The sequence below is a fragment of the Chiloscyllium punctatum genome, chromosome 3 (genome assembly GCF_047496795.1).
Source record: "Chiloscyllium punctatum isolate Juve2018m chromosome 3, sChiPun1.3, whole genome shotgun sequence".
NCBI classification, from domain to species: Eukaryota; Metazoa; Chordata; class Chondrichthyes; order Orectolobiformes; family Hemiscylliidae; genus Chiloscyllium; species Chiloscyllium punctatum.
In genome coordinates this window covers 117,951,127-117,970,811 of record NC_092741.1, presented here as the reverse complement: position 1 = coordinate 117,970,811, position 19,685 = coordinate 117,951,127, and the positions used below count along the sequence as shown (strand labels likewise).

The 19,685-nt window shown below is 44.6% G+C and overlaps 1 protein-coding gene across 2 annotated transcripts in view; it reads left to right on the top strand.

The window, feature by feature from the left end:
- LOC140464294 (solute carrier family 35 member F3-like) overlaps nt 1-19,685 on the top strand; it is a 448,695-nt gene that overhangs the window by 230,307 nt on the left and 198,703 nt on the right. The window lies entirely within an intron of this gene.

Sequence of the window (19,685 nt, the reverse complement as noted above, 5' to 3'; positions counted from 1 at the left end):
ACCAGAGACAGAGTGATATTATTCCCTTTAACCAGAGGCACAGTGATATTGTTCCCTTTAACCAGAGACAGAGTTACATGCTTCCCCTTTAACCAGAGACACAGTTACATGGTTCCCTTTAACCAGAGGCACAGTTACATTGTTCCCCTTTAACTAGAGGCACAGTGACATTGTTCCCCTTTAACCAGAGGCACAGTGATATTGTTCCCTTTAACCAGAGACACAGTTACATTGTTCCCTTTTATCAGAGACACAGTGACATTGTTCCCCTTGAACCAGAGGCACAGTGACATTGTTCCCCTTTAACCAGAGACACAGTGACAATGTTCCCCTTTAACCAGAGGCACAGTGAAATTGTTCCCCTTTAACCAGAGGCACAGTGTCATTGTTCCCCTTAACCAGAAGCACAGTGACAATGTTCCCATTTAACCAGAGACACAGTGACATGGTTCCCCTTTAACCAGAGGCACATTGACATTGTTCCCCTTTAATCAGAGACAGAGTTACATGCTTCCCTTTAACCAGAGGCACAGTGAGTTGTTTTCCTTTAACCAGAGGCACAGTTACATTGTTCCACTTTAACCAGAGACAGAGTGACATTGTTCCCCTTTAACCAGAGGCACAGTGAAATTGTTCCCCTTTAACCAGAGGCACAGTGTCATTGTTCCCCTTAACCAGAAGCACAGTGACATTGTTCCCCTTTAACCAGAGACACAGTGACAATGTTCCCATTTAACCAGAGACACAGTGACATGGTTCCCCTTTAACCAGAGGCACATTGACATTGTTCCCCTTTAACCAGAGACACAGTTACATGGTTCCCCTTTAACCAGAGGCACAGTGAGTTGTTTTCCTTTAACCAGAGGCACAGTTACATTGTTCCACTTTAACCAGAGACAGAGTGACATTGTTCCCCTTTAACCAGAGGCACAGTGACATGGTTCCCCTTTAACCAGAGGGACAGTGACATCGTTCCCTTTAACCAGAGGCACATTGTCATTGTTCCCCTTAAACCAGAGACACAGTGACGTTGTTCCCTTTAACCAGAGACACAGTGACATTGTTCCCCTTTTAGCCAGAGACACAGTGACATTGTTCCCCTTTAACCAGAGACACAGTGACATTGTTCCCTTTAACCAGAGACACAGTGAGTTGTTCCCCTTTAACCAGAGACACAGTGATATTGCTCCCCTTGAACCAGAGGCACAGTGACATTGTTCCCTTTTAACCAGAGACACAGTGAGTTGTTCCCCTTTAACCAAAGGCACAGTTACATTGTTCCCCTTTAACTAGAGGCACAGTGAAATTGTTCCTCTTTAACCAGAGGCACAGTGTCATTGTTCCCCTTAACCAGAGGCAGAGTGACATTGTACCCCTTTAACCAGAGACACAGTGACAATGTTCCCATTTAACCAGAGACACAGTGACATGGTTCCCCTTTAACCAGAGGGACAGTGACATCGTTTCTTTTAACCAGAGGCACATTGACATTGTTCCCCTTTAATCAGAGATAGAGTTACATGGTTCCCTTTAACCATAGACACAGTGAAATTGTTCCCCTTTAACCAGAGACACAGTGACATTGCTCCCTTTAACCAGGTGCACAGTGATATTGTTCCCCATTAACCAGACGCACAGTGACATTGTTCCCCTTTAGCCATAGACACAGTGAAATTGTTCCCCTTTAACCAAAGACACAGTGACATTGTTCCCTTTAACCAGAGACACAGTGACATTCTTCCCCTTTAACTAGAAGGAACAGTGATATTGTTCCCTTTAACCAGAGGCACAGTGACATTCTTCCCCTTTAACCAGAGACACAGTTACATGGTTCCCTTTAACCAGAGACACAGTGACATTGTTCCCCTTTAACCAGAGACACAGTGATAATATTCCCCTTTAACCAGAGGCACAGTGAAATTGTTCCCCTTTAACCAGAGGCACAGTGTCATTGTTCCCCTTAAACAGAAGCACAGTGACATTGTTCCCCTTTAACCAGAGACACAGTGACAATGTTCCCATTTAACCAGAGACACAGTGACATGGTTCCCCTTTAACCAGAGGCACTTTGACATTGTTCCCCTTTAATCAGAGACGGAGTTACATGGTTCCCTTTAACCAGAGGCACAGTGACATGGTTCCCCTTTAACCAGAGGGACAGCGACATTGTTCCCTTTTAACAGAGACACAGTGACATTGTTCCCCTTTCACCAGAGGCACAGTGACATTGTTCCCCTTTAACCAGAGGCACATTGAAATTATTCCCTTTAAACAGAGACACAGTGATGTTGTTCCCTTTAACCAGAGACACAGTGACATTGTTCCCCTTTAACCAGAGGCACATTGACATTGTTCCCCTTTAATCAGAGACAGAGTTACATGCTTCCCTTTAACCAGAGGCACAGTGAGTTGTTTTCCTTTAACCAGAGGCACAGTTACATTGTTCCACTTTAACCAGAGACAGAGTGACATTGTTCCCCTTTAACCAGAGGCACAGTGAAATTGTTCCCCTTTAACCAGAGGCACAGTGTCATTGTTCCCCTTAACCAGAAGCACAGTGACAATGTTCCCATTTAACCAGAGACACAGTGACATGGTTCCCCTTTAACCAGAGACACAGTTACATGGTTCCCCTTTAACCAGAGACACAGTGACAATGTTCCCCTTTAACCAGAGGCACAGTGAAATTGTTCCCCTTTAACCAGAGGCACAGTGTCATTGTTCCCCTTAACCAAAAGCACAGTGACAATGTTCCCATTTAACCAGAGACACAGTGACATGGTTCCCCTTTAACCAGAGACACAGTTACATGGTTCCCCTTTAACCAGAGGCACATTGACATTGTTCCCCTTTAATCAGAGACAGAGTTACATGCTTCCCTTTAACCAGAGGCACAGTGAGTTGTTTTCCTTTAACCAGAGGCACAGTTACATTGTTCCACTTTAACCAGAGACAGAGTGACATTGTTCCCCTTTAACCAGAGGCACAGTGAAATTGTTCCCCTTTAACCAGAGGCACAGTGTCATTGTTCCCCTTAACCAGAAGCACAGTGACATTGTTCCCCTTTAACCAGAGACACAGTGACAATGTTCCCATTTAACCAGAGACACAGTGACATGGTTCCCCTTTAACCAGAGGCACATTGACATTGTTCCCCTTTAATCAGAGACAGAGTTACATGCTTCCCTTTAACCAGAGGCACAGTGAGTTGTTTTCCTTTAACCAGAGGCACAGTTACATTGTTCCACTTTAACCAGAGACAGAGTGACATTGTTCCCTTTAACCAGAGACACAGTGACATTCTTCCCCTTTAACCAAAGACACAGTGACATTGTTCCCTTTAACCAGAGACACAGTGACATTCTTCCCCTTTAACTAGAAGGAACAGTGATATTGTTCCCTTTAACCAGAGGCACAGTGACATTCTTCCCCTTTAACCAGAGACACAGTTACATGGTTCCCTTTAACCAGAGGCACAGTTACATTGTTCCCCTTTAACTAGAGGCACAGTGACATTGTTCCCCTTTAACCAGAGGCACAGTGATATTGTTCCCTTTAACCAGAGACACAGTTACATTGTTCCCTTTTATCAGAGACACAGTGACATTGTTCCCCTTTAACCAGAGACAGAGTGATATTATTCCCTTTAACCAGAGGCACAGTGAGTTGTTTTCCTTTAACCAGAGGCACAGTTACATTGTTCCACTTTAACCAGAGACAGAGTGACATTGTTCCCCTTTAACCAGAGACACAGTTACATGGTTCCCCTTTAACCAGAGGCACATTGACATTGTTCCCCTTTAATCAGAGACAGAGTTACATGCTTCCCTTTAACCAGAGGCACAGTGAGTTGTTTTCCTTTAACCAGAGGCACAGTTACATTGTTCCACTTTAACCAGAGACAGAGTGACATTGTTCCCCTTTAACCAGAGGCACAGTGACATGGTTCCCCTTTAACCAGAGGGACAGTGACATCGTTCCCTTTAACCAGAGGCACATTGTCATTGTTCCCCTTAAACCAGAGACACAGTGACGTTGTTCCCTTTAACCAGAGACACAGTGACATTGTTCCCCTTTTAGCCAGAGACACAGTGACATTGTTCCCCTTTAACCAGAGACACAGTGACATTGTTCCCTTTAACCAGAGACACAGTGAGTTGTTCCCCTTTAACCAGAGACACAGTGATATTGCTCCCCTTGAACCAGAGGCACAGTGACATTGTTCCCTTTTAACCAGAGACACAGTGAGTTGTTCCCCTTTAACCAAAGGCACAGTTACATTGTTCCCCTTTAACTAGAGGCACAGTGAAATTGTTCCTCTTTAACCAGAGGCACAGTGTCATTGTTCCCCTTAACCAGAGGCAGAGTGACATTGTTCCCCTTTAACCAGAGACACAGTGACAATGTTCCCATTTAACCAGAGACACAGTGACATGGTTCCCCTTTAACCAGAGGGACAGTGACATCGTTTCTTTTAACCAGAGGCACATTGACATTGTTCCCCTTTAATCAGAGATAGAGTTACATGGTTCCCTTTAACCATAGACACAGTGAAATTGTTCCCCTTTAACCAAAGACACAGTGACATTGTTCCCTTTAACCAGAGACACAGTGACATTCTTCCCCTTTAACTAGAAGGAACAGTGATATTGTTCCCTTTAACCAGAGGCACAGTGACATTCTTCCCCTTTAACCAGAGACACAGTTACATGGTTCCCTTTAACCAGAGGCACAGTTACATTGTTCCCCTTTAACTAGAGGCACAGTGACATTGTTCCCCTTTAACCAGAGGCACAGTGATATTGTTCCCTTTAACCAGAGACACAGTTACATTGTTCCCTTTTATCAGAGACACAGTGACATTGTTCCCCTTGAACCAGAGGCACAGTGACATTGTTCCCCTTTAACCAGAGACACAGTGACAATGTTCCCCTTTAACCAGAGGCACAGTGAAATTGTTCCCCTTTAACCAGAGGCACAGTGTCATTGTTCCCCTTAACCAGAAGCACAGTGACATTGTTCCCCTTTAACCAGAGACACAGTGACAATGTTCCCATTTAACCAGAGACACAGTGACATGGTTCCCCTTTAACCAGAGGCACATTGACATTGTTCCCCTTTAATCAGAGGCACAGTGAGTTGTTTTCCTTTAACCAGAGGCACAGTTACATTGTTCCACTTTAACCAGAGACAGAGTGACATTGTTCCCCTTTAACCAGAGGCACAGTGACATGGTTCCCCTTTAACCAGAGGGACAGTGACATCGTTCCCTTTAACCAGAGGCACATTGTCATTGTTCCCCTTAAACCAGAGACACAGTGACGTTGTTCCCTTTCACCAGAGGCACAGTGATATTGTTCCCTTTAACCAGAGACACAGTTACATTGTTCCCTTTTATCAGAGACACAGTGACATTGTTCCCCTTTAACCAGAGACAGAGTGATATTATTCCCTTTAACCAGAGGCACAGTGATATTGTTCCCTTTAACCAGAGACAGAGTTACATGCTTCCCCTTTAACCAGAGACACAATTACATGGTTCCCTTTAACCAGAGGCACAGTGACATTGCTCCCCTTTACCCAGAGGCACAGTGACATGGTTCCCCTTTAACCAGAGGGACAGTGACATTGTTCCCCTTTAATCAGAGACAGAGTTACATGGTTCCCTTTAACCAGAGACACAGTGAGTTGTTCCCCTTTAACCAGAGGCACAGTTACATTGTTCCACTTTAACCAGAGACAGAGTGAGATTGTTCCCTTTAACCAGAGGCACAGTGACATGGTTCCCCTTTAACCAGAGGGACAGTGAAATCGTTCCCTTTAACCAGAGGCACATTGACATTGTTCCCCTTAAACCAGAGACACAGTGACATTGTTCCCCTTTAACCAGAGGCACATTGAAATTATTCCCTTTAAACAGAGACACAGTGATGTTGTTCCCTTTAACCAGAGACACAGTGACATTGTTCCCCTTTAGCCAGAGATACAGTGACATTGATCCCTTTAACCAGAGACACAGTGCCATTGTTCCCCTTTAACCAGAGGCACAGTGATATTGTTTCCCTTTAACCAGAGACAGAGTGAGATTGTTCCCTTTCACCAGAGGCAGAGTGACATGGTTCCCCTTTAACCATAGACACAGTGAAATTGTTCCCCGTTAACCAGAGACACAGTGACATTGCTCCCTTTAACCAGGTGCACAGTGATATTGTTCCCCATTAACCAGATGCACAGTGACATTGTTCCCCTTTAACCATAGACACAGTGAAATTGTTCCCCTTTAACCAAAGACACAGTGACATTGTTCCCTTTAACCAGAGACACAGTGACATTCTTCCCCTTTAACTAGAAGGAACAGTGATATTGTTCCCTTTAACCAGAAGCACAGTGACATTCTTCCCCTTTAACCAGAGACACAGTTACATGGTTCCCTTTAACCAGAGGCACAGTTACATTGTTCCCCTTTAACTAGAGGCACAGTGACATTGTTCCCCTTTCACCAGAGGCACAGTGATATTGTTCCCTTTAACCAGAGACACAGTTACATTGTTCCCTTTTATCAGAGACACAGTGACATTGTTCCCCTTTAACCAGAGACAGAGTGATATTATTCCCTTTAACCAGAGGCACAGTGATATTGTTCCCTTTAACCAGAGACAGAGTTACATGCTTCCCCTTTAACCAGAGACACAGTTACATGGTTCCCTTTAACCAGAGGCACAGTTACATTGTTCCCCTTTAACTAGAGGCACAGTGACATTGTTCCCCTTTAACCAGAGGCACAGTGATATTGTTCCCTTTAACCAGAGACACAGTTACATTGTTCCCTTTTATCAGAGACACAGTGACATTGTTCCCCTTGAACCAGAGGCACAGTGACATTGTTCCCCTTTAACCAGAGACACAGTGACAATGTTCCCCTTTAACCAGAGGCACAGTGAAATTGTTCCCCTTTAACCAGAGGCACAGTGTCATTGTTCCCCTTAACCAGAAGCACAGTGACAATGTTCCCATTTAACCAGAGACACAGTGACATGGTTCCCCTTTAACCAGAGGCACATTGACATTGTTCCCCTTTAATCAGAGACAGAGTTACATGCTTCCCTTTAACCAGAGGCACAGTGAGTTGTTTTCCTTTAACCAGAGGCACAGTTACATTGTTCCACTTTAACCAGAGACAGAGTGACATTGTTCCCCTTTAACCAGAGGCACAGTGAAATTGTTCCCCGTTAACCAGAGGCACAGTGTCATTGTTCCCCTTAACCAGAAGCACAGTGACATTGTTCCCCTTTAACCAGAGACACAGTGACAATGTTCCCATTTAACCAGAGACACAGTGACATGGTTCCCCTTTAACCAGAGGCACATTGACATTGTTCCCCTTTAATCAGAGACAGAGTTACATGCTTCCCTTTAACCAGAGGCACAGTGAGTTGTTTTCCTTTAACCAGAGGCACAGTTACATTGTTCCACTTTAACCAGAGACAGAGTGACATTGTTCCCCTTTAACCAGAGGCACAGTGACATGGTTCCCCTTTAACCAGAGGGACAGTGACATCGTTCCCTTTAACCAGAGGCACATTGTCATTGTTCCCCTTAAACCAGAGACACAGTGACGTTGTTCCCTTTAACCAGAGACACAGTGACATTGTTCCCCTTTTAGCCAGAGACACAGTGACATTGTTCCCCTTTAACCAGAGACACAGTGACATTGTTCCCTTTAACCAGAGACACAGTGAGTTGTTCCCCTTTAACCAGAGACACAGTGATATTGCTCCCCTTGAACCAGAGGCACAGTGACATTGTTCCCTTTTAACCAGAGACACAGTGAGTTGTTCCCCTTTAACCAAAGGCACAGTTACATTGTTCCCCTTTAACTAGAGGCACAGTGAAATTGTTCCTCTTTAACCAGAGGCACAGTGTCATTGTTCCCCTTAACCAGAGGCAGAGTGACATTGTACCCCTTTAACCAGAGACACAGTGACAATGTTCCCATTTAACCAGAGACACAGTGACATGGTTCCCCTTTAACCAGAGGGACAGTGACATCGTTTCTTTTAACCAGAGGCACATTGACATTGTTCCCCTTTAATCAGAGATAGAGTTACATGGTTCCCTTTAACCATAGACACAGTGAAATTGTTCCCCTTTAACCAGAGACACAGTGACATTGCTCCCTTTAACCAGGTGCACAGTGATATTGTTCCCCATTAACCAGACGCACAGTGACATTGTTCCCCTTTAGCCATAGACACAGTGAAATTGTTCCCCTTTAACCAAAGACACAGTGACATTGTTCCCTTTAACCAGAGACACAGTGACATTCTTCCCCTTTAACTAGAAGGAACAGTGATATTGTTCCCTTTAACCAGAGGCACAGTGACATTCTTCCCCTTTAACCAGAGACACAGTTACATGGTTCCCTTTAACCAGAGACACAGTGACATTGTTCCCCTTTAACCAGAGACACAGTGATAATATTCCCCTTTAACCAGAGGCACAGTGAAATTGTTCCCCTTTAACCAGAGGCACAGTGTCATTGTTCCCCTTAAACAGAAGCACAGTGACATTGTTCCCCTTTAACCAGAGACACAGTGACAATGTTCCCATTTAACCAGAGACACAGTGACATGGTTCCCCTTTAACCAGAGGCACTTTGACATTGTTCCCCTTTAATCAGAGACGGAGTTACATGGTTCCCTTTAACCAGAGGCACAGTGACATGGTTCCCCTTTAACCAGAGGGACAGCGACATTGTTCCCTTTTAACAGAGACACAGTGACATTGTTCCCCTTTCACCAGAGGCACAGTGACATTGTTCCCCTTTAACCAGAGGCACATTGAAATTATTCCCTTTAAACAGAGACACAGTGATGTTGTTCCCTTTAACCAGAGACACAGTGACATTGTTCCCCTTTAACCAGAGGCACATTGACATTGTTCCCCTTTAATCAGAGACAGAGTTACATGCTTCCCTTTAACCAGAGGCACAGTGAGTTGTTTTCCTTTAACCAGAGGCACAGTTACATTGTTCCACTTTAACCAGAGACAGAGTGACATTGTTCCCCTTTAACCAGAGGCACAGTGAAATTGTTCCCCTTTAACCAGAGGCACAGTGTCATTGTTCCCCTTAACCAGAAGCACAGTGACAATGTTCCCATTTAACCAGAGACACAGTGACATGGTTCCCCTTTAACCAGAGACACAGTTACATGGTTCCCCTTTAACCAGAGACACAGTGACAATGTTCCCCTTTAACCAGAGGCACAGTGAAATTGTTCCCCTTTAACCAGAGGCACAGTGTCATTGTTCCCCTTAACCAGAAGCACAGTGACAATGTTCCCATTTAACCAGAGACACAGTGACATGGTTCCCCTTTAACCAGAGACACAGTTACATGGTTCCCCTTTAACCAGAGGCACATTGACATTGTTCCCCTTTAATCAGAGACAGAGTTACATGCTTCCCTTTAACCAGAGGCACAGTGAGTTGTTTTCCTTTAACCAGAGGCACAGTTACATTGTTCCACTTTAACCAGAGACAGAGTGACATTGTTCCCCTTTAACCAGAGGCACAGTGAAATTGTTCCCCTTTAACCAGAGGCACAGTGTCATTGTTCCCCTTAACCAGAAGCACAGTGACATTGTTCCCCTTTAACCAGAGACACAGTGACAATGTTCCCATTTAACCAGAGACACAGTGACATGGTTCCCCTTTAACCAGAGGCACATTGACATTGTTCCCCTTTAATCAGAGACAGAGTTACATGCTTCCCTTTAACCAGAGGCACAGTGAGTTGTTTTCCTTTAACCAGAGGCACAGTTACATTGTTCCACTTTAACCAGAGACAGAGTGACATTGTTCCCCTTTAACCAGAGGCACAGTGACATGGTTCCCCTTTAACCAGAGGGACAGTGACATCGTTCCCTTTAACCAGAGGCACATTGTCATTGTTCCCCTTAAACCAGAGACACAGTGACGTTGTTCCCTTTAACCAGAGACACAGTGACATTGTTCCCCTTTTAGCCAGAGACACAGTGACATTGTTCCCCTTTAACCAGAGACACAGTGACATTGTTCCCTTTAACCAGAGACACAGTGAGTTGTTCCCCTTTAACCAGAGACACAGTGATATTGCTCCCCTTGAACCAGAGGCACAGTGACATTGTTCCCTTTTAACCAGAGACACAGTGAGTTGTTCCCCTTTAACCAAAGGCACAGTTACATTGTTCCCCTTTAACTAGAGGCACAGTGAAATTGTTCCTCTTTAACCAGAGGCACAGTGTCATTGTTCCCCTTAACCAGAGGCAGAGTGACATTGTACCCCTTTAACCAGAGACACAGTGACAATGTTCCCATTTAACCAGAGACACAGTGACATGGTTCCCCTTTAACCAGAGGGACAGTGACATCGTTTCTTTTAACCAGAGGCACATTGACATTGTTCCCCTTTAATCAGAGATAGAGTTACATGGTTCCCTTTAACCATAGACACAGTGAAATTGTTCCCCTTTAACCAGAGACACAGTGACATTGCTCCCTTTAACCAGGTGCACAGTGATATTGTTCCCCATTAACCAGACGCACAGTGACATTGTTCCCCTTTAGCCATAGACACAGTGAAATTGTTCCCCTTTAACCAAAGACACAGTGACATTGTTCCCTTTAACCAGAGACACAGTGACATTCTTCCCCTTTAACTAGAAGGAACAGTGATATTGTTCCCTTTAACCAGAGGCACAGTGACATTCTTCCCCTTTAACCAGAGACACAGTTACATGGTTCCCTTTAACCAGAGACACAGTGACATTGTTCCCCTTTAACCAGAGACACAGTGATAATATTCCCCTTTAACCAGAGGCACAGTGAAATTGTTCCCCTTTAACCAGAGGCACAGTGTCATTGTTCCCCTTAAACAGAAGCACAGTGACATTGTTCCCCTTTAACCAGAGACACAGTGACAATGTTCCCATTTAACCAGAGACACAGTGACATGGTTCCCCTTTAACCAGAGGCACTTTGACATTGTTCCCCTTTAATCAGAGACGGAGTTACATGGTTCCCTTTAACCAGAGGCACAGTGACATGGTTCCCCTTTAACCAGAGGGACAGCGACATTGTTCCCTTTTAACAGAGACACAGTGACATTGTTCCCCTTTCACCAGAGGCACAGTGACATTGTTCCCCTTTAACCAGAGGCACATTGAAATTATTCCCTTTAAACAGAGACACAGTGATGTTGTTCCCTTTAACCAGAGACACAGTGACATTGTTTCCCTTTAGCCAGAGACACAGTGACATTGTTCCCTTTAAACAGAAACACACTGACATTGTTCCCTTTAACCAGAGACACAGTGCCATTGTTCCCCTTTAACCAGAGACACAGTGCCATTGTTCCCCTTTAACAGAGGCACAGTGATATTGTTTCCCTTTAACCAGAGACACAGTGACATTGTTCCCCTTTAACCAGAGGCACAGTGACATTGTTCCCCTTTAACCAGAGACAGAGTGAGATTGTTCCCTTTCACCAGAGGCAGAGTGACATGGTTCCCCTTTAACCATAGACACAGTGAAATTGTTCCCCTTTAACCAGAGACACAGTGACATTGCTCCCTTTAACCAGGTGCACAGTGATATTGTTCCCCATTAACCAGACGCACAGTGACATTGTTCCCCTTTAACCATAGACACAGTGAAATTGTTCCCCTTTAACCAAAGACACAGTGATATTGTTCCCTTTAACCAGAGGCACAGTGACATTCTTCCCCTTTAACCAGAGACACAATTACATGGTTCCCTTTAACCAGAGGCACAGTTACATTGTTCCCCTTTAACTAGAGGCACAGTGACATTGTTCCCCTTTAACCAGAGGCACAGTGATATTGTTCCCTTTAACCAGAGACACAGTTACATTGTTCCCTTTTATCAGAGACACAGTGACATTGTTCCCCTTGAACCAGAGGCACAGTGACATTGTTCCCCTTTAACCAGAGACACAGTGACAATGTTCCCCTTTAACCAGAGGCACAGTGAAATTGTTCCCCTTTAACCAGAGGCATAGTGTCATTGTTCCCCTTAACCAGAAGCACAGTGACATTGTTCCCCTTTCACCAGAGACACAGTGACAATGTTCCCATTTAACCAGAGACACAGTGACATGGTTCCCCTTTAACCAGAGGCACATTGACATTGTTCCCCTTTAATCAGAGGCACAGTGAGTTGTTTTCCTTTAACCAGAGGCACAGTTACATTGTTCCACTTTAACCAGAGACAGAGTGACATTGTTCCCCTTTAACCAGAGGCACAGTGACATGGTTCCCCTTTAACCAGAGGCACATTGACATTGATCCCCTTTAATCAGAGACAGAGTTACATGCTTCCCTTTAACCAGAGGCACAGTGAAATTGTTCCCCTTTAACCAGAGGCACAGTTACATTGTTCCACTTTAACCAGAGACAGAGTGACATTGTTCCCCTTTAACCAGAGACACAGTTACATGGTTCCCCTTTAACCAGAGGCACATTGACATTGTTCCCCTTTAATCAGAGACAGAGTTACATGCTTCCCTTTAACCAGAGGCACAGTGAGTTGTTTTCCTTTAACCAGAGGCACAGTTACATTGTTCCACTTTAACCAGAGACAGAGTGACATTGTTCCCCTTTAACCAGAGGCACAGTGACATGGTTCCCCTTTAACCAGAGGGACAGTGACATCGTTCCCTTTAACCAGAGGCACATTGTCATTGTTCCCCTTAAACCAGAGACACAGTGACGTTGTTCCCTTTAACCAGAGACACAGTGACATTGTTCCCCTTTTAGCCAGAGACACAGTGACATTGTTCCCCTTTAACCAGAGACACAGTGACATTGTTCCCTTTAACCAGAGACACAGTGAGTTGTTCCCCTTTAACCAGAGACACAGTGATATTGCTCCCCTTGAACCAGAGGCACAGTGACATTGTTCCCTTTTAACCAGAGACACAGTGAGTTGTTCCCCTTTAACCAAAGGCACAGTTACATTGTTCCCCTTTAACTAGAGGCACAGTGAAATTGTTCCTCTTTAACCAGAGGCACAGTGTCATTGTTCCCCTTAACCAGAGGCAGAGTGACATTGTTCCCCTTTAACCAGAGACAGAGTGACAATGTTCCCATTTAACCAGAGACACAGTGACATGGTTCCCCTTTAACCAGAGGGACAGTGACATCGTTTCTTTTAACCAGAGGCACATTGACATTGTTCCCCTTTAATCAGAGATAGAGTTACATGGTTCCCTTTAACCATAGACACAGTGAAATTGTTCCCCTTTAACCAAAGACACAGTGACATTGTTCCCTTTAACCAGAGACACAGTGACATTCTTCCCCATTAACTAGAAGGAACAGTGATATTGTTCCCTTTAACCAGAGGCACAGTGACATTCTTCCCCTTTAACCAGAGACACAGTTACATGGTTCCCTTTAACCAGAGGCACAGTTACATTGTTCCCCTTTAACTAAAGGCACAGTGACATTGTTCCCCTTTAACCAGAGGCACAGTGATATTGTTCCCTTTAACCAGAGACACAGTTACATTGTTCCCTTTTATCAGAGACACAGTGACATTGTTCCCCTTGAACCAGAGGCACAGTGACATTGTTCCCCTTTAACCAGAGACACAGTGACAATGTTCCCCTTTAACCAGAGGCACAGTGAAATTGTTCCCCTTTAACCAGAGGCACAGTGTCATTGTTCCCCTTAACCAGAAGCACAGTGACATTGTTCCCCTTTAACCAGAGACACAGTGACAATGTTCCCATTTAACCAGAGACACAGTGACATGGTTCCCCTTTAACCAGAGGCACATTGACATTGTTCCCCTTTAATCAGAGGCACAGTGAGTTGTTTTCCTTTAACCAGAGGCACAGTTACATTGTTCCACTTTAACCAGAGACAGAGTGACATTGTTCCCCTTTAACCAGAGGCACAGTGACATGGTTCCCCTTTAACCAGAGGGACAGTGACATCGTTCCCTTTAACCAGAGGCACATTGTCATTGTTCCCCTTAAACCAGAGACACAGTGACGTTGTTCCCTTTAACCAGAGACACAGTGACATTGTTCCCCTTTTAGCCAGAGACACAGTGACATTGTTCCCTTTAACCAGAGACACAGTGACATTGTTCTCTTTACCCAGAAGCACAGTGACATGGTTCCCTTTTAACCAGACGCACAGTGACATTGTTCCTTTTAACAGAGACACAGTGCCATTGTTCCCCTTTAACCAGAGACACAGTGACATTGCTCCCCTTTAACCAGAGGGACAGTGACATCGTTCCCTTTAACCAGAGGCACATTGTCATTGTTCCCCTTAAACCAGAGACACAGTGACGTTGTTCCCTTTCACCAGAGGCACAGTGATATTGTTCCCTTTAACCAGAGACACAGTTACATTGTTCCCTTTTATCAGAGACACAGTGACATTGTTCCCCTTTAACCAGAGACAGAGTGATATTATTCCCTTTAACCAGAGGCACAGTGATATTGTTCCCTTTAACCAGAGACAGAGTTACATGCTTCCCCTTTAACCAGAGACACAGTTACATGGTTCCCTTTAACCAGAGGCACAGTGACATTGCTCCCCTTTACCCAGAGGCACAGTGACATGGTTCCCCTTTAACCAGAGGGACAGTGACATTGTTCCCCTTTAATCAGAGACAGAGTTACATGGTTCCCTTTAACCAGAGACACAGTGAGTTGTTCCCCTTTAACCAGAGGCACAGTTACATTGTTCCACTTTAACCAGAGACAGAGTGAGATTGTTCCCTTTAACCAGAGGCACAGTGACATGGTTCCCCTTTAACCAGAGGGACAGTGAAATCGTTCCCTTTAACCAGAGGCACATTGACATTGTTCCCCTTAAACCAGAGACACAGTGACATTGTTCCCCTTTAACCAGAGGCACATTGAAATTATTCCCTTTAAACAGAGACACAGTGATGTTGTTCCCTTTAACCAGAGACACAGTGACATTGTTCCCCTTTAGCCAGAGACACAGTGACATTGATCCCTTTAACCAGAGACACAGTGCCATTGTTCCCCTTTAACCAGAGGCACAGTGATATTGTTTCCCTTTAACCAGAGACAGAGTGAGATTGTTCCCTTTCACCAGAGGCAGAGTGACATGGTTCCCCTTTAACCATAGACACAGTGAAATTGTTCCCCGTTAACCAGAGACACAGTGACATTGCTCCCTTTAACCAGGTGCACAGTGATATTGTTCCCCATTAACCAGATGCACAGTGACATTGTTCCCCTTTAACCATAGACACAGTGAAATTGTTCCCCTTTAACCAAAGACACAGTGACATTGTTCCCTTTAACCAGAGACACAGTGACATCCTTCCCCTTTAACTAGAAGGAACAGTGATATTGTTCCCTTTAACCAGAAGCACAGTGACATTCTTCCCCTTTAACCAGAGACACAGTTACATGGTTCCCTTTAACCAGAGGCACAGTTACATTGTTCCCCTTTAACTAGAGGCACAGTGACATTGTTCCCCTTTAACCAGAGGCACAGTGATATTGTTCCCTTTAACCAGAGACACAGTTACATTGTTCCCTTTTATCAGAGACACAGTGACATTGTTCCCCTTTAACCAGAGACAGAGTGATATTATTCCCTTTAACCAGAGGCACAGTGATATTGTTCCCTTTAACCAGAGACAGAGTTACATGCTTCCCCTTTAACCAGAGACACAGTTACATGGTTCCCTTTAACCAGAGGCACAGTTACATTGTTCCCCTTTAACTAGAGGCACAGTGACATTGTTCCCCTTTAACCAGAGGCACAGTGATATTGTTCCCTTTAACCAGAGACACAGTTACATTGTTCCCTTTTATCAGAGACACAGTGACATTGTTCCCCTTGAACCAGAGGCACAGTGACATTGTTCCCCTTTAACCAGAGACACAGTGACAATGTTCCCCTTTAACCAGAGGCACAGTGAAATTGTTCCCCTTTAACCAGAGGCACAGTGTCATTGTTCCCCTTAACCAGAAGCACAGTGACAATGTTCCCATTTAACCAGAGACACAGTGACATGGTTCCCCTTTAACCAGAGACACAGTTACATGGTTCCCCTTTAACCAGAGGCACATTGACATTGTTCCCCTTTAATCAGAGACAGAGTTACATGCTTCCCTTTAACCAGAGGCACAGTGAGTTGTTTTCCTTTAACCAGAGGCACAGTTACATTGTTCCACTTTAACCAGAGACAGAGTGACATTGTTCCCCTTTAACCAGAGGCACAGTGAAATTGTTCCCCTTTAACCAGAGGCACAGTGTCATTGTTCCCCTTAACCAGAAGCACAGTGACATTGTTCCCCTTTAACCAGAGACACAGTGACAATGTTCCCATTTAACCAGAGACACAGTGACATGGTTCCCCTTTAACCAGAGGCACATTGACATTGTTCCCCTTTAATCAGAGACAGAGTTACATGCTTCCCTTTAACCAGAGGCACAGTGAGTTGTTTTCCTTTAACCAGAGGCACAGTTACATTGTTCCACTTTAACCAGAGACAGAGTGACATTGTTCCCCTTTAACCAGAGGCACAGTGACATGGTTCCCCTTTAACCAGAGGGACAGTGACATCGTTCCCTTTAACCAGAGGCACATTGTCATTGTTCCCCTTAAACCAGAGACACAGTGACGTTGTTCCCTTTAACCAGAGACACAGTGACATTGTTCCCCTTTTAGCCAGAGACACAGTGACATTGTTCCCCTTTAACCAGAGACACAGTGACATTGTTCCCTTTAACCAGAGACACAGTGAGTTGTTCCCCTTTAACCAGAGACACAGTGATATTGCTCCCCTTGAACCAGAGGCACAGTGACATTGTTCCCTTTTAACCAGAGACACAGTGAGTTGTTCCCCTTTAACCAAAGGCACAGTTACATTGTTCCCCTTTAACTAGAGGCACAGTGAAATTGTTCCTCTTTAACCAGAGGCACAGTGTCATTGTTCCCCTTAACCAGAGGCAGAGTGACATTGTACCCCTTTAACCAGAGACACAGTGACAATGTTCCCATTTAACCAGAGACACAGTGACATGGTTCCCCTTTAACCAGAGGGACAGTGACATCGTTTCTTTTAACCAGAGGCACATTGACATTGTTCCCCTTTAATCAGAGATAGAGTTACATGGTTCCCTTTAACCATAGACACAGTGAAATTGTTCCCCTTTAACCAGAGACACAGTGACATTGCTCCCTTTAACCAGGTGCACAGTGATATTGTTCCCCATTAACCAGACGCACAGTGACATTGTTCCCCTTTAGCCATAGACACAGTGAAATTGTTCCCCTTTAACCAAAGACACAGTGACATTGTTCCCTTTAACCAGAGACACAGTGACATTCTTCCCCTTTAACTAGAAGGAACAGTGATATTGTTCCCTTTAACCAGAGGCACAGTGACATTCTTCCCCTTTAACCAGAGACACAGTTACATGGTTCCCTTTAACCAGAGACACAGTGACATTGTTCCCCTTTAACCAGAGACACAGTGATAATATTCCCCTTTAACCAGAGGCACAGTGAAATTGTTCCCCTTTAACCAGAGGCACAGTGTCATTGTTCCCCTTAAACAGAAGCACAGTGACATTGTTCCCCTTTAACCAGAGACACAGTGACAATGTTCCCATTTAACCAGAGACACAGTGACATGGTTCCCCTTTAACCAGAGGCACTTTGACATTGTTCCCCTTTAATCAGAGACGGAGTTACATGGTTCCCTTTAACCAGAGGCACAGTGACATGGTTCCCCTTTAACCAGAGGGACAGCGACATTGTTCCCTTTTAACAGAGACACAGTGACATTGTTCCCCTTTCACCAGGGGCACAGTGACATTGTTCCCCTTTAACCAGAGGCACATTGAAATTATTCCCTTTAAACAGAGACACAGTGATGTTGTTCCCTTTAACCAGAGACACAGTGACATTGTTCCCCTTTAGCCAGAGACACAGTGACATTGTTCCCTTTAAACAGAAACACACTGACATTGTTCCCTTTAACCAGAGACACAGTGCCATTGTTCCCCTTTAACCAGAGACACAGTGCCATTGTTCCCCTTTAACAGAGGCACAGTGATATTGTTTCCCTTTAACCAGAGACACAGTGACATTGTTCCCCTTTAACCAGAGGCACAGTGACATTGTTCCCCTTTAACCAGAGACAGAGTGAGATTGTTCCCTTTCACCAGAGGCAGAGTGACATGGTTCCCCTTTAACCATAGACACAGTGAAATTGTTCCCCTTTAACCAGAGACACAGTGACATTGCTCCCTTTCACCAGGTGCACAGTGATATTGTTCCCCATTAACCAGACGCACAGTGACATTGTTCCCCTTTAACCATAGACACAGTGAAATTGTTCCCCTTTAACCAAAGACACAGTGATATTGTTCCCTTTAACCAGAGGCACAGTGACATTCTTCCCCTTTAACCAGAGACACAGTTACATGGTTCCCTTTAACCAGAGGCACAGTTACATTGTTCCCCTTTAACTAGAGGCACAGTGACATTGTTCCCCTTTAACCAGAGGCACAGTGATATTGTTCCCTTTAACCAGAGACACAGTTACATTGTTCCCTTTTATCAGAGACACAGTGGCATTGTTCCCCTTGAACCAGAGGCACAGTGACATTGTTCCCCTTTAACCAGAGACACAGTGACAATGTTCCCCTTTAACCAGAGGCACAGTGAAATTGTTCCCCTTTAACCAGAGGCACAGTGTCATTGTTCCCCTTAACCAGAAGCACAGTGACATTGTTCCCCTTTAACCAGAGACACAGTGACAATGTTCCCATTTAACCAGAGACACAGTGACATGGTTCCCCTTTAACCAGAGGCACATTGACATTGTTCCCCTTTAATCAGAGGCACAGTGAGTTGTTTTCCTTTAACCAGAGGCACAGTTACATTGTTCCACTTTAACCAGAGACAGAGTGACATTGTTCCCCTTTAACCAGAGGCACAGTGACATGGTTCCCCTTTAACTAGAGGGACAGTGCCATTGTTCCCCTTTAACCAGAGACACAGTGACATTGCTCCCCTTTACCCAGAGGCACAGTGACATGGTTCCCCTTTAACCAGAGGGACAGTGACATTGTTCCCCTTTAATCAGAGACAGAGTTACATGGTTCCCTTTAACCAGAGACACAGTGAGTTGTTCCCCTTTAACCAGAGGCACAGTTACATTGTTCCACTTTAACCAGAGACAGAGTGAGATTGTTCCCTTTAACCAGAGGCACAGTGACATGGTTCCCCTTTAACCAGAGGGACAGTGAAATCGTTCCCTTTAACCAGAGGCACATTGACATTGTTCCCCTTAAACCAGAGACACAGTGACATTGTTCCCTTAAACCAGAGACACAGTGACATTGTTCCCCTTTTAGCCAGAGACACAGTGACATTGTTCCCTTTAACCAGAGACACAGTGACATTGTTCCCCTTTAACTAGAAGGAACAGTGATATTGTTCCCTTTAACCAGAGGCACAGTGACATTCTTCCCCTTTAACCAGAGACACAGTGACAATGTTCCCATTTAACCAGAGACACAGTGACATGGTTCCCCTTTAACCAGAGGGACAGTGACATCGTTTCTTTTAACCAGAGGCACATTGACATTGTTCCCCTTTAATCA